This window comes from Hemicordylus capensis, chromosome 7 (assembly GCF_027244095.1).
Source record: "Hemicordylus capensis ecotype Gifberg chromosome 7, rHemCap1.1.pri, whole genome shotgun sequence".
NCBI lineage: Eukaryota > Metazoa > Chordata > Lepidosauria > Squamata > Cordylidae > Hemicordylus > Hemicordylus capensis.
In genome coordinates, this window is record NC_069663.1 from 1,407,833 (window position 1) to 1,420,306 (window position 12,474).

The following is a 12,474-nucleotide window of genomic DNA, read 5'->3' on the forward strand; positions in this document are numbered from 1 at the left end:
TCTGCTGCACAATTAAGTGGCTTCCTCATCACTGTATCTCCTCACAAACTAATTCTTTCTTTCTTTCTTTCTTTCTTTCTTTCTTTCTCATATTTCATATTTTGTAATTTTCATATGTTTAATAGAAATATTACATACATATTTATTTATTTATTTAAGCACATTCATATACTATACTGCTGCTGCTGCTACTACAACTACTACAAATATTTATATTCAGGGGGTCATACATATTGCTGATCACAGAAGTGCTGGCCATCATGGGGACGGTGTTTCCTTATGCAGAAAATTGCCACTGTAACTGTGAGCAGCCAGATCATTTGAACCTAGGAACCTAGGAATCTGCCATATACTGAGTCAGACCACTGATCTACCTAGCTCAGTATTGTCTTTACAGGCTGGCAGCGGCTTCTCCAGGGCTGCAGACAGGAATCTCTCTCAGCCCTATCTTGGCGAAGCCAAGGAGGGAACTTGGAACCTTCAGATGCTCTTCCCAGAGCGGCTCCATGAACATAGGAACAAAAGAAAAAATGCCAAAAGACCAAATTGAAAATAGCCTCAGGTTTTATCCATCCTTTGTATTATTTGCCTTGAAAACTTGACTTTTCCTTTTGTGTTGATGGTTGGCACCCAGAGACTTAGTCTCAGGAAGCTGTCCCTACATGGGGGGAGGGAATTGGCAACTCACTTGCCTGTCTTTCTCTCAAGTAAACAGGTTTGCAACCAACAGTGCCTTGAATTGTCTTTCCAAGAAGGATTGGTCCTCCCCAGAATGAAGGAATACCTGGATCCAGCGCCAGAACGTGATCCCAAGGGACATCAACACTGACCCAGGAAAACTAACCAGCAGCAGCAGCAGCAGCTACCCGAGGGCAGTCCCTATCTGCATTTCCAATCCAACCCAATGGTGACAGAACGTCCATCTGCTACCCTGTCCTGTGTTTGAAGAAGAAGGCCTAATGCACAGTTCATCTTCCTGCTCCTAAGTGCTATAGGAGAGGGATAGACAACAAATGCCTGAAGACTGCCACTTTTCTCTGGAGTCATACATGCAACAGCATCTCCCCAAGCTGTAAAGCCCTGGAACCATCCTACCTGGGTAAGATACCTTGCCAAAGACACTATTTCAAATTCTGCCAAAGAGACTATTTCAGATTGCCCACAAGGGGGGGAGTCAAGGCTCCCAAACACATGAACATTCGAGCTTGTCTATGGACACTAGCCAAACAAGCCAAAACAACACGGATCAGAGAACATCCAGGATAGCCAAAATCCTGCAACGTTGTACAAGAGCATTTGGTTCTCAACTGAAGGACTAAAATATTTTTTTTACCAAGGACTCTTAGGGTTTTTTTTAATTTTAATTCTAAAGCTCTCCATGGCTTCCTTTTTGGCCATGACAGACTCTAGAGGACACTAAGAGTGGTGGGAGTTGATGATTTACACCACTTTCTTAGATTACTTTCTTGTAGTGACTATGTGCTATCATTATGTTGAAAACCATGCTATCTCCTGTGCTGTAAGGACATGGACCTCACATGCTTGCTCTCCAGTCATTTCCCAGAGCATTTACCTGCAAGTCTGCACCTATCCCCAAGTTTGTGCTCTAAGACATTAAGCTAGCCCAAGCTTGACCTGCTAATTTTATAGACACTTGTATTTAAGCAATGTGATTGTACGTGACTTGTCATTGCTATCGCTTTCCACAAGCTGATAATCCATTAATCACTAGAAGCACCTGGTTCCACAATGCAAGACTGTTATTGATACCTTATTTGGGATAAAGATGGGTTAAAACAATGTTGCTTGCTATAAGTTGTATGATCTTTATATGTAAACCTTGCTGCTATGTGTAAAACTTTTTATCTATATCAAATCAGAATTATACTAATTATGTTTGTAGCTCTAGGATATTATATGCAATGTATCTAGTTTTATTGCCATATGTACAGCCCCTTCAGCACCTTTATGTCCCAAATCCTTTAGCTACACAAAACACAGAACTATATTTCCAAGATTAGGAGTTGATGTGTTAGAAAGAGCTATTATTAATATTTCCAAACAGTTAGGACTTTCATTTAACTCATATGGAGAGCCTATTGATTTGTGGGCAATGAAGATAATTCTAATTATAGTATGTATTTTCCTTTTATTGATAATCACATGTTGCTGCTTATAATGCATTCTAGCTTGAATCCAAATGTTTATGAGAACCTTTCAACCTTGCCATAATGTAAGACCCATACATACAGCTGTACCTTTACAAGCCCATATATCCAGAAGAGTAAGGAGTAATCACCAGATGAAGAATGAATCATTCGCATGCGTACTAGATACTTAGCCCACCATTTTATTGCCACGTATACTATGTCTAGGGTGTCAGCATCATTCAGATTGTTTGTATAAATGTAAGATGCACCTATAACCAATTTGTATTCAGTGCAGAGCCAAAGCCCACTGGATACCTTGCTAATCTGCAGTAGCAATAAACGCCTCAAAAGAGATTCCCACTGTGTCTGTTTGATTGGCTAAAAGGCAGACCCAGGGACGAACCAAATTCACATCATTGTTGTCCCCTTCCATTGTGATCAGGGATGGACTTCAGTCTGGATCCTGCAGGGTTGCCAACCTCTTTGCTAGCCTGGCTCCTGTGCCTTGAAAAAGAGCTTGACAGTCCAAAATTAAGCAGATGAAGCTTTTGCTGCAATGGAAATGAAGAGATGGGGAAATCTTCATCAGTTTAATTTCTATATGCCAGGTTTCCTCTAAAAGCATAAGAGCAGGAGCAGGTAGAGAGTTGGCAACTCTGCTTGCTGGTGCCTCGTGGCCAGCATTGGGCATGGGAGTTCCGCCATCCTTGTGTACATTCAAACATGGCGGTTGCTGGGGGGGGGGTCCAAGCCGGGAGTGTTTACCGGTCGTGACGGATCCTGATGGGGCTGGAGGTTCCGCTGCTGTCTTCAGTCTCTCTGGACTCGACCGTTGGCAGGAAGACTTTCTGGCCTCTCCTGCTTCTAACAGCAAATTTCTGTCCCAGTTTGGCCGTGAGGTAGCGCAGAACATGGCCTCAGGCAAGGAGTCCAGAGTGAGTGTCCACCGCCCTGCCCCAAATAGTTTCAATGTTTTTTTGGCGGGGGAGACCCCCAGGGGTTGGATTTGGGTCCAGGTGGAGACATTTAGGAAGCGACACTGTCCTGGCCCCTCTGGGCTGACCTTGTAGGGCAGGAAGGGAGTGGCCCAGTGCAGCTTCACGGGGTCCTCATGGAGCAGCAGCCCTCCATGGATGGCTCAGAGCTCCATCAGCCCCCTCCCTCCTCCAGGACCTCATCCAGCGAGGAATGTGCAGAGTGGAGCCACCTGCACAGAGGAAAGGAAAGGGTTCCTGGCCTCTCTGAGCTCTCTGCAGTTCCCCCCTTCAGAGGGGCAGGATGGCCATATTAGGGAGTGAAGAAAACAACACTGGTCTTTCTTTGGTAAAAGAAATGAAATGTTGAGGTGGGGGGGGGGATGGAGGGAAGATAGAAATGGCAGGATCTGCCAAGTGGCACTTATGTGGAGGATGAGAATTGCCCCCTCTTGATGTAGCCTGGCTCCTCTGCTTTGAGCAAAAGCTTGAGCAGATTGAGCAGGTGAAGCCATTCCTAGCCCAAAGAAATGGGAAACTGCTTCACCAGCTTAAGAGCTGCATGTCAGGCGTCTGCTGAAGTCACAGGAGCAGGAGCAGGTAAAGAGTTGGCAACCCAGCCTACTGGTGCCTCGTGCCCACCACTGGGCCTGGGAGTTCCACCATCCTTGTGTACATTCAAACATGGCGGTTGCTGGAGGGGGGAGTCCCCGGCTGGGTGTGTTTACCGTTCGCAACGGATGCTGATGGGGCTGGAGGTTCCACTGTTGCCTTCAAACTCTCTGGACTCGACAGTTGATAGGAAGACTTTCTGGCCTCTCCTGCTGCTCACGGCCAATTTCTGTCCAATTTTGGCCGTGAGGGAGTGCAGAAAATGGCCTCGGGCAAGGAGTCCAGAGTGAGTGTCCACCGCCCTGCCCCAAATAGGTTCAGTGTTTGGTGGGGGCAGGTGAGACCCAGAGGGGTTGGATTTGGGTCCAGGTGGAGACATTTAGGAAGCAACACTGTCCTGGCCCCTTTGGGCTGACCAAGGTGGGCGTGAATGAACTGGCCCAGCGCACCTTCACAAGGTCTTCATAGAGCACCAGCCCCCCCATGGATGGCTCAGAGCTCCGCCAGCCCCCTCCCTCCTCCAGGACCTCTTCCAGCGAGAAAGCACAAAGTGGAGCCACCCGCACAGAACAGGGGAAAGAGTTCCTGGCCTCTCCGTGCTCCCTGCAGCTTCCCCCTTCAGAGGGGCAGGATGGCCATATGAGGGACTTGAAGAAAATAACACTGGTCATTCTTGGTATTTGAGCATGACTGGAATGGATGGTGAAAAGAGCCCAAACTCGGGAGCACTTTCAGCATCCAGCAACACCCCTGCAGAGAGGCGCTCTCCCTCCCTCCCTCCCTGGATTGATGGTGATGATGACCTTGTTTTGAAAGGCTTCTTCCTCAGTAGCTTAGAATGAAATAATACAAGTTTTATTGCTTGTAAGCCTCTTTGATATTTTTAAACTAAAAGTAGGATAGAAAAGAAATGAAATGTTGTGGAGGAGGATGGAGGAAAGATAGAAATGGCAAGATCTGCCAAGTGGCACTTATGTGGAGGACGGGAATTGCCCCCTCTCGATGAAGGGGTTGGGGGTGGGGAGACCCCCAGGGGTTGGATTTGGGTCAAGGTGGAGACATTTAGGAAGTGAGACTGTCCTGGCCCCTCTGGGCTGACCTTGTAGGGCAGGAAGGGACTGGCCCAGACCATCTTCACGGGGTCTTCATGGAGTAGCAGCCCCCCATCGATGGGTCAGAGCCCCATCAGCCCCCTCCCTACTCCAGGACCTCATCCAGCGAGGAACTGCAGAGTGGAGCCACCTGCACAGAGGAAGGGAAGGGGTTTCTGGTCTCTCCGAGATCCCTGCAGCTTCCCCCTTCAGAGTGGCAGGATGGCCATATGAGGGAGTAAAGAAAACAACACTGGTCATTCTTCGGTAAAAGAAATGAAATGTTGAGGAGGGGGATGGAGGGAGGACCGAAAGGGCCATTTCTGCCAAGGGGGAGGTGCAGGTTCTGTGGAAGATGGGAATTGCTGCCTCTTGATGTGGCCAGGCTCCTCTGCTCTGAGCAAAAGCTTGACCAGCCATGCCAACCACGGGGCCCAGGGAGTTCAGCTAACTGAGCCAAGAGACCCCTTCAAAGTGGTCATACTCTGATATTTAGCAGGGGGAGAGCAACCTGTCTCCCCTGCGGCTCATGCCAAATTTGGTCCATTTGGGGCCATGTGGGAGCGCTGAACATGGCCTCCGGCAGGGGGTTTAGAGGGAGGGTTCACCACCCTGCTCCAAAGAGGTCCAATGTGGGGGAAAGACCACCAAAGTTCTCAAAGCGGTTTGATGAGAAATCTAGGGTGGGAGTCCCCACTGGCTGCTTAGGAATGACCCCGGTGGGTGTGAACTGGCCCAGCCCATCCTCACTCCTGCTCTCCTCTCTCCTTGACAGGACATGGGAGAAGGATGCCCCTCACTCCGCGGCGTGGGCAGCCTTGATGAGGCAACTCCTGTGGCTCCTCTCAGGTACGTCCTCCTGCTCCTCCTGGGTTATCTGGGCCCATTCTTGATTTATGGCATGGGCAGCCTTGATTTATGGCGTGGGCAGCCTTGATGAGGCAACTCCTGTGGCTCCTCTCAGGTACGTCCTCCTGCTCCTCCTGGGTTATCTGGGACCATTCTTGATTTATGGCACCTTGGATTTCAAGACCACTTGTGATCCTTTCAAGAAACATGGCCCCTGCCAGGGTTTCATTGTTGGAGATCCAGCTCCAGATGCCATCGGCCTTTGGCACCAGTAACCCTGATGACCACGACAGGTCTCTCTCTGACCAACACGTAGCCAGAAGTCAGATAGAGGTCTTTTCCTCTCAGCATCTTCTTCTGAATAAAGCAGATTAGTTTAACCTTGTGTGAATCTCCCTGCTTATCATGGACAAGCTGTTGCCCCGGAGACCCTGTTGACTTCTGCTGTAATTGGAGTGAATTAGCTCCTGAATACTCTGCCATAGAAGTCATGACCCCCAACATTAAAGCCCAAACCCCCAAGAGGTCCCAGTTTGCAAGGGGCACCCAGTCTAAGTTCTGCCTATTGGAATGTGGGACAGAAAGGAATGAGAGCAGGGGCAGGCAAAGGGAGTTCCAAAGGAGAAGAGCCGATCCGTCTGAGCTACCTGGGTTCTGGGAGAGGATCCAGGGGTTCAGGCACAGGAGGCCAGGGAGGGTTCTCATGCACATTTTGCTCCCTAGGGTTTCAAATGAGGATGGGTGGGGTGGGGGGATCGGTCCCCTAGTCTGCTCTCTGAGGACTGAGGCGCTGTGGGGCTCCATGGGCTGGTGGGCCTGGCCCACTATTTCTCAGGCCCTGGATTCCAGGTGAGGCCTGCAGCCACCCAGAGCGGGAGAAGGAGACTGGAGCCAGGGTGTGGCTGGCTGCTCCTTCAGGGCTGGATCTGCTGGTGCCTCCTTGAGTGGTTGCAGGGCAAAGGGAGCAACTGGGAGGGGGAGCAGTGGAAGCCCCTCTGGGGGGCAGAGGAGGGGGCCGTGGCAGCCCCTCGGAACAGGTGATGCTGAGTCAGACCATTGCTCTACTCTGACAAGTAGCCGCTCTCCAAACCCCAACCAAGGGAGCTGAGCTGTTTTAGAGGTTTTTAAATTAGGCAGTATATAAATATATATAAATCCAATGAATGAATGAATGAATGAATGAATGAATCAGGAAAGAAAGAAAGAAAGAAAGAAAGAAAGAAAGAAAGAAAGAAAGAAAGAAAGAAAGAAAGAAAGCCCTTTATGTTGTGGAGAGCGGGGAGGGTATATAAATAAAATAAAATAAAATAAAATAAAATAAAATAAAATAAAGAAAGAAAGTAACCCTTATGTTGCAAGGAGCTTGGAGGGTTCTTACCTTCACCCCTGCCCACTGCTGGAAACTGGCTACTCTGGGTTCCTTTGACACACTCACTCACTCACTCATTAACTTGTGTCTTTCGTCCTTTTTCCCTCTCAGTGACTTCCAGCCACAGGAGATATATGAAGAGTGCTCCGTGGCCAAAACGAGCAAATGGTCACTGGTAAGAGATGAAAACCCAGTCTGTACATGTCAGGGCTGGGAGGGGGTGGGAGAGACCCCATTTCGAGCAAGAATAGAGGGCGTGTGGTAGAGATCCAGTCTTAGCAGGTTGAAGGGATGCTTTGAGAACTTGTCTGGAAAAGCCATATGCCTTGATATTTGCAGTGGTAGTAGCAGTGAATTGGGTGGGTGGGATGAGTGACAATCCAGGCTCAACTACAAGTGACTCAGGCAAAGGTTGGAGACCCTCGCTATGGAGGAAGCATCATGGGAACTTTTGGGATGGGAAGTGCTGAGAGGGAAGAGGGGTGTGTCTACCTATCTTCCAACCTCGCTTCTTCATTCCGCTCTCCTGCCCCAAATCACTCCCTCCCCCAGGGTTCTAGACTTTGATTTTGTTCTGGACTACCAAGCAGAAAACACGTCCATGAAGGGAGCAGTCTGGAGGGGAACTAGAGTGGGAAAGTCTTCTTTGGGGTAGATGGTGCATTCTTCCCCCACTGCCACTTCTTGGCTCCTCATGGCCCCCTTTCTGGTGTCATTGAAAAGGGCCTCAAAACACGGGTCTGCAGCATCAAGTGGCCAATAGCTCTGCCCAGCAAAGAGAAGAACTTAGCTAGGCTTTCCTTAATTAAAGGCACCATTCAAGAAACCACAGTGTCCCATGTAGCAGGAGGCCTGACTCTTCTTCAGGATCCTGCCACTCCAAATGTTGTGTAATAGCCATGATCTCACCCGACTGCCCAGGAATAAGCGGAAAGCTGGTTTCTGAGGTTCCGTAGATTCTTGGGTTTGGTTTCCTCTCTGAGCCCAGTTACACGTTGGTAGACACGGTTTTGAGGTGCTAAGGAGCCACCTCCTGCTTTAAGCTCCTCTGTTAAGAAGGACCTCTTGAAGGAGGGTTGACGTTTGGACCCCAGATGCCCTGGAAAGGTCAAGTGGGCACCAGAGCACCCATTCCTCTCTCCATTCTCATCCACAGAAGTCATTCTCGGATGGCTCCAGGATTCAGACCGTCAACACTGGGAATGAGATCCTGGAAGACGCACATGCCATCAGTTCCCCGAGGAGGTAGAGTTTCTTCTTGAACTTTTGTGTAGGGAAGGTTTTCTGCCCCCTGCCAGCCTGGATCTGGGATAGATCCAGTGCCGCTGACCGGCAAGAGGTGCAGGGCAGACAAAAACGATGTCTTCATACATTGTGTAGAAGCAGGGGCGTAACTAGGTTGGAGTGGGCCCCGAGACAAGATTCTTAAATGGGCCCCCCGCCAAGATTTTTAATAATAATAATAATAATAATAATAATAATAATAATAATAATAATAATTCGATTTCTATACCGCCCTTCCAAAAATGCCTCGGGTCAGTTTACAAAGAGAAAAAGGTGCCTCTTTGCCCCGTAAGCAGGGGGCTTTTATTCTCACATTTCTGTCCTCATTCAAAACATACAAAAAACAGATGTACAAAATTGAGCAAATGAGAAGAGAAGAATTATATGGGAGTAAAACCTTTTTTAAAAGGAGTCAGGAAGCGCATCTTTGGAGGCTCAAATGGATACCTTTCAGGCACAACTATTTCCAAGTCAAAAATTCCTTTTTCATGTGGTGTATTTGCAAAACCAAGGATTTGAGCTTGAAGTTCATCTAAGCGACTTCCAGTCTGCCAGCAAGTAATACCCGGTGGTGGCTCTGTGGACAGCAGATGCAGCTCCCTTTTCAATCATGAAGCTCTCTTCATTGTGCTCCGTTTTCGAAGTAGAGCTCTAAGAACGGAGCCAAATGCGCTCAGGGGTGTAGCAAGGTTGGAGTGGGCCCTGAGAAGAGATTTCAAAATGCCCCCCCCCCCAAAGTCCAGGGCTTACACACACCCCAGGCTTCCAAGGATTTAAGTCTGATATTTCAAAATATGTATGCTGCCAAGAAATACATTTCACTGAATACACACACACTTCACAATATATAGTGATATACATTGAATACTATATCTTTGTGCTACTTTTAATGCCTAGAACACACTAGAAACACTAATTATTAAGATGGGCCCCTTGCTGCAGATTAGCAAAGGAGACTTTCAACCATGCAGGGTGAGCCTATGTTTGTTTTCTCAGAATTCTGAACAAATTCAGTCCAGTTTGATTCCAGGAGGTTTTTCACAAGAGGCTTTGAAAGCCCTTTAACACACATCTCCTCTGGAATGGAGGTGCTGCATTCACATGTGGGCCAGATTGACCCTAAGGGGGGAAAATATAAAAGCACAACACATGCGTCACAGTTCTCACTCATGTCTCAGTTCTCACTCAGACCTGGGTTGCAAAACAACTTGAACAGAAGTGTATTTATGAATGAATGAATGAATGAATACATAAATAAATTTGTTCCAGAAGTTTTTGTAATTTCCTGCCATGAAACAAGCCACTTCTAGGACTTTTTAGAGGGTTTTTTTAAGCCAGCCAATTTTCCAATCAGTCTTCCATGAAATATTCAGAGACTTCTCAGTCTCCCCACCCCCCATCCAAGCCCTATGGCAAGCAGATCCCTACCTGGATATAGGGGGCGGGGGGCGGGGTGTGACCACCAAAAGGAATCCACATTCTACCTGGCCACGGCTGAGCTGTCTGGCCTGGGAAGAAGAGGGTCTGCTGCAGAGAACTGGAGTGGCCACTCTGACTGCCAGCCTTCTTCCTGGGGCTGGCCAGCCTACTCGAATTCAGGCTTCACGGAGGCCTACACGGAGGCCTCCCTGGAAGCCCCGCCCAGCCGCCGATCAGCTGAGAGGCGCCCGGGAGAAAAGCAGCTTGCCTGCTGCTTGGATGGCCGACCAGGAGGACCAGCAGGAGGGAGGGCAAACAGGGCAAGTGGCTGAAGGGTCTTGGGGCTGGGCAGGGGGCAATGGGGAGTCATGGGAGGTGTCTCTGGGGGGCCCCTCAAGGCAGTGGGGCCCCGAGGCGACGGCCTCCCCCGGCCTCATGGTAGTTACGCCCCTGCGTAGAAGCATTCACTCTTCCAAGATGTGGTGGTGATGTCCGCTAGCTTGAAGGGCACAGAGGATAGCTTCCTGGAGGCCTGCCGGATGGCTGTCCCCTATTGGAAGCAGCGTGCTGGGCCAGATGCATCTTTGGTCGGATCCAGCAAGGCTCTTCCGAGGTACTCAGGCCATTGTATTTCTTCCTGCAGTGTCTTCACGGTTGAGGAGGATGGATGGTTTCTCCAGACCGTGGACACCGAATGGTCTTGTGAGGTCAGGAAACGATTCCAGTCGCTTTTGTGGATGGGCTGGTGGAGGGGTGAGGGGAGATTGCATCTCCACCGTCAGGAGACAGAGCGGGGTCAGATCCTGAAAGGGGAGGAAATCCAGCTGCTGCATGTTGGCCAGAGGATTACAGTGGGAACGTCGTGGCTAGGGAAGGATTCTGCCACCCTCTGCCTCTCCTTCCAATGGCCACCTTTCTGGGTTGGTGTGCTTTGGATTTGAGGCATCAAACGGCTCCCAAGACCCTGAGACGGGTCAGGAGAGGAGAGGGTCTTCCTGGCAGAGATCCTCCAGGTCTCTTGACTGAAGAGGCATTTCTGTAGAGACAATCATGGTCCCCTCAGGTAAAAACAGCCCACAGCAGGAGGGATGGCCCTCACTCCGGACTCAGGGGCCCACCTTGTCTCTCTCTTTGGAAAGGCTGAGCTAACCCTGTTTCCTGCGGAGAGGAGAGAAGAGGACATGAAGGGGTGGGATCAAGAAGACTCTCTGGGCCAAACTATTGATGCCAGTGGGTCCCGTTCCTCTTGGTTTCCATTCCCCATGAAAGGAATGCAGAAGAAATGACAAGAAATGACAACAAGCAGTTAGCATTCCATTCTGGAGCTCCCATGCAGTGATGTTTCTGTTAATGGCAGGTTTTGGGGAGGGAAAGAAAGAGATTTCACAGACCTACCTGTCATGCTGTCTTTGGACTAGAGCTGCAGAGTGCAGCCAACTGATTCTGATGGCCCTTTTGAAAGATGGTGGCCAGTTTGCTGACCACAGTAGATCATATCACAATGGAGGTTCATGGTTGGACATAGGATGAAACCAAATGGCCACAAGCATGTGGTGGCTGTGCCCTGGCACTCCCACCACAGTTAGAATTAGAACACATGGTTGCTTTTTAATAAGGTTTTTTTGTCTTTAAAAAAAAATCAAAATACTTTAAAGAAATAAAAATGAACTCAAAGAAAATGTCAGGGGAAAAACTCCCTACGAATCCTAGGCCCTAGGAAGATCAGAGTGAGTACACTCATTGGAAACCTTTGTCTCATTTGCAGAGTCCTGACATCCAAGAGGCCAAGATCCCAGAAGACAACACTAGGGATCAGGAGCTGGACGTGGAGAGCTTTGTCAGTTCCCCGAGGTACTCTTTTCTCACCTGGAGGGGCAGCTCCATGGCTCATGGAAGTAGAGGACCTTCCTTAGGAGCCCATGCAAGTTTTTTGGGGGGGAGGTGGTTAGTTTAGCAAGAAGCCAAGGGTGGAGAGAAGCTCCGAGCAGCATGGAGGGTTGATTCCATGGAGACAGGTGTCTCCATGCCCAGCCCGTGGGCTTCCTTCAGGCATCTGGCTGTCCACTCCTGGAAACAGGGTGTTGGGCTGCATGCCTCATTCATCTCATCAAGCAGAGCTCTTTCTAAGCACTCGTGTTCTGATCTCATGTGTCTTCTTTCTTTCTTTTCTTAGCGTCCAGAGGCCAAGCACCGTGTTGAGGAGGCTGCAAAACACCGCCGCTGACCAAGAGCCATCCCTTGGAGAGGTCAGGAATCCTCAACATCCAGTAACTCCCTTGGAAGAACTGTGGGTTGGGCGTGTGGGTCCCCCGTGTTGCCCAGGAGTAGAGAGCATGTGGAATGGCCCCAGTTTTGATGCTGCCGGGTGGGCGGCCATCTTCTGACAGTTGTTTGCTTAAAGCTATGGTAAAGGGACAGCCATGCCCTTAACAACACTGCATCACAATGGTGGCACGGTGGGGGTGATAGGATTAAAGAAGATGGCCGCAAGGAGATGGTGGCTATGGCCTTGACGTCTGGTCAAGATCTCACAGTTAAAGGTGGAGCATCATATTGCTTTAATGGCAACCATTGAAAAACAGTGACAAATAAATGAAGAATGAATAAAAATACAAAACAATAAGCAAACTAAACCAAACCAATGAGAAATGAACTAAATGAAAAAGGGGAAAGAAATGGGAAAGAAAGAGGAAAGGAGACCCAGTTTTGGCATGTTTTTGCACGTG

The 12,474-nt window shown here is 49.1% G+C and overlaps 1 long non-coding RNA gene across 1 annotated transcript; it reads left to right on the forward strand.

The window, feature by feature from the left end:
• Positions 1-10,390: 10,390 nt before the first annotated feature.
• Positions 10,391-11,985, forward strand: LOC128332521 (uncharacterized). The gene is made up of 3 exons (XR_008310679.1): positions 10,391-10,455; positions 11,514-11,599; positions 11,922-11,985. It is a non-coding gene; the product is annotated as an uncharacterized LOC128332521 (long non-coding RNA).
• Positions 11,986-12,474: the final 489 nt, after the last annotated feature.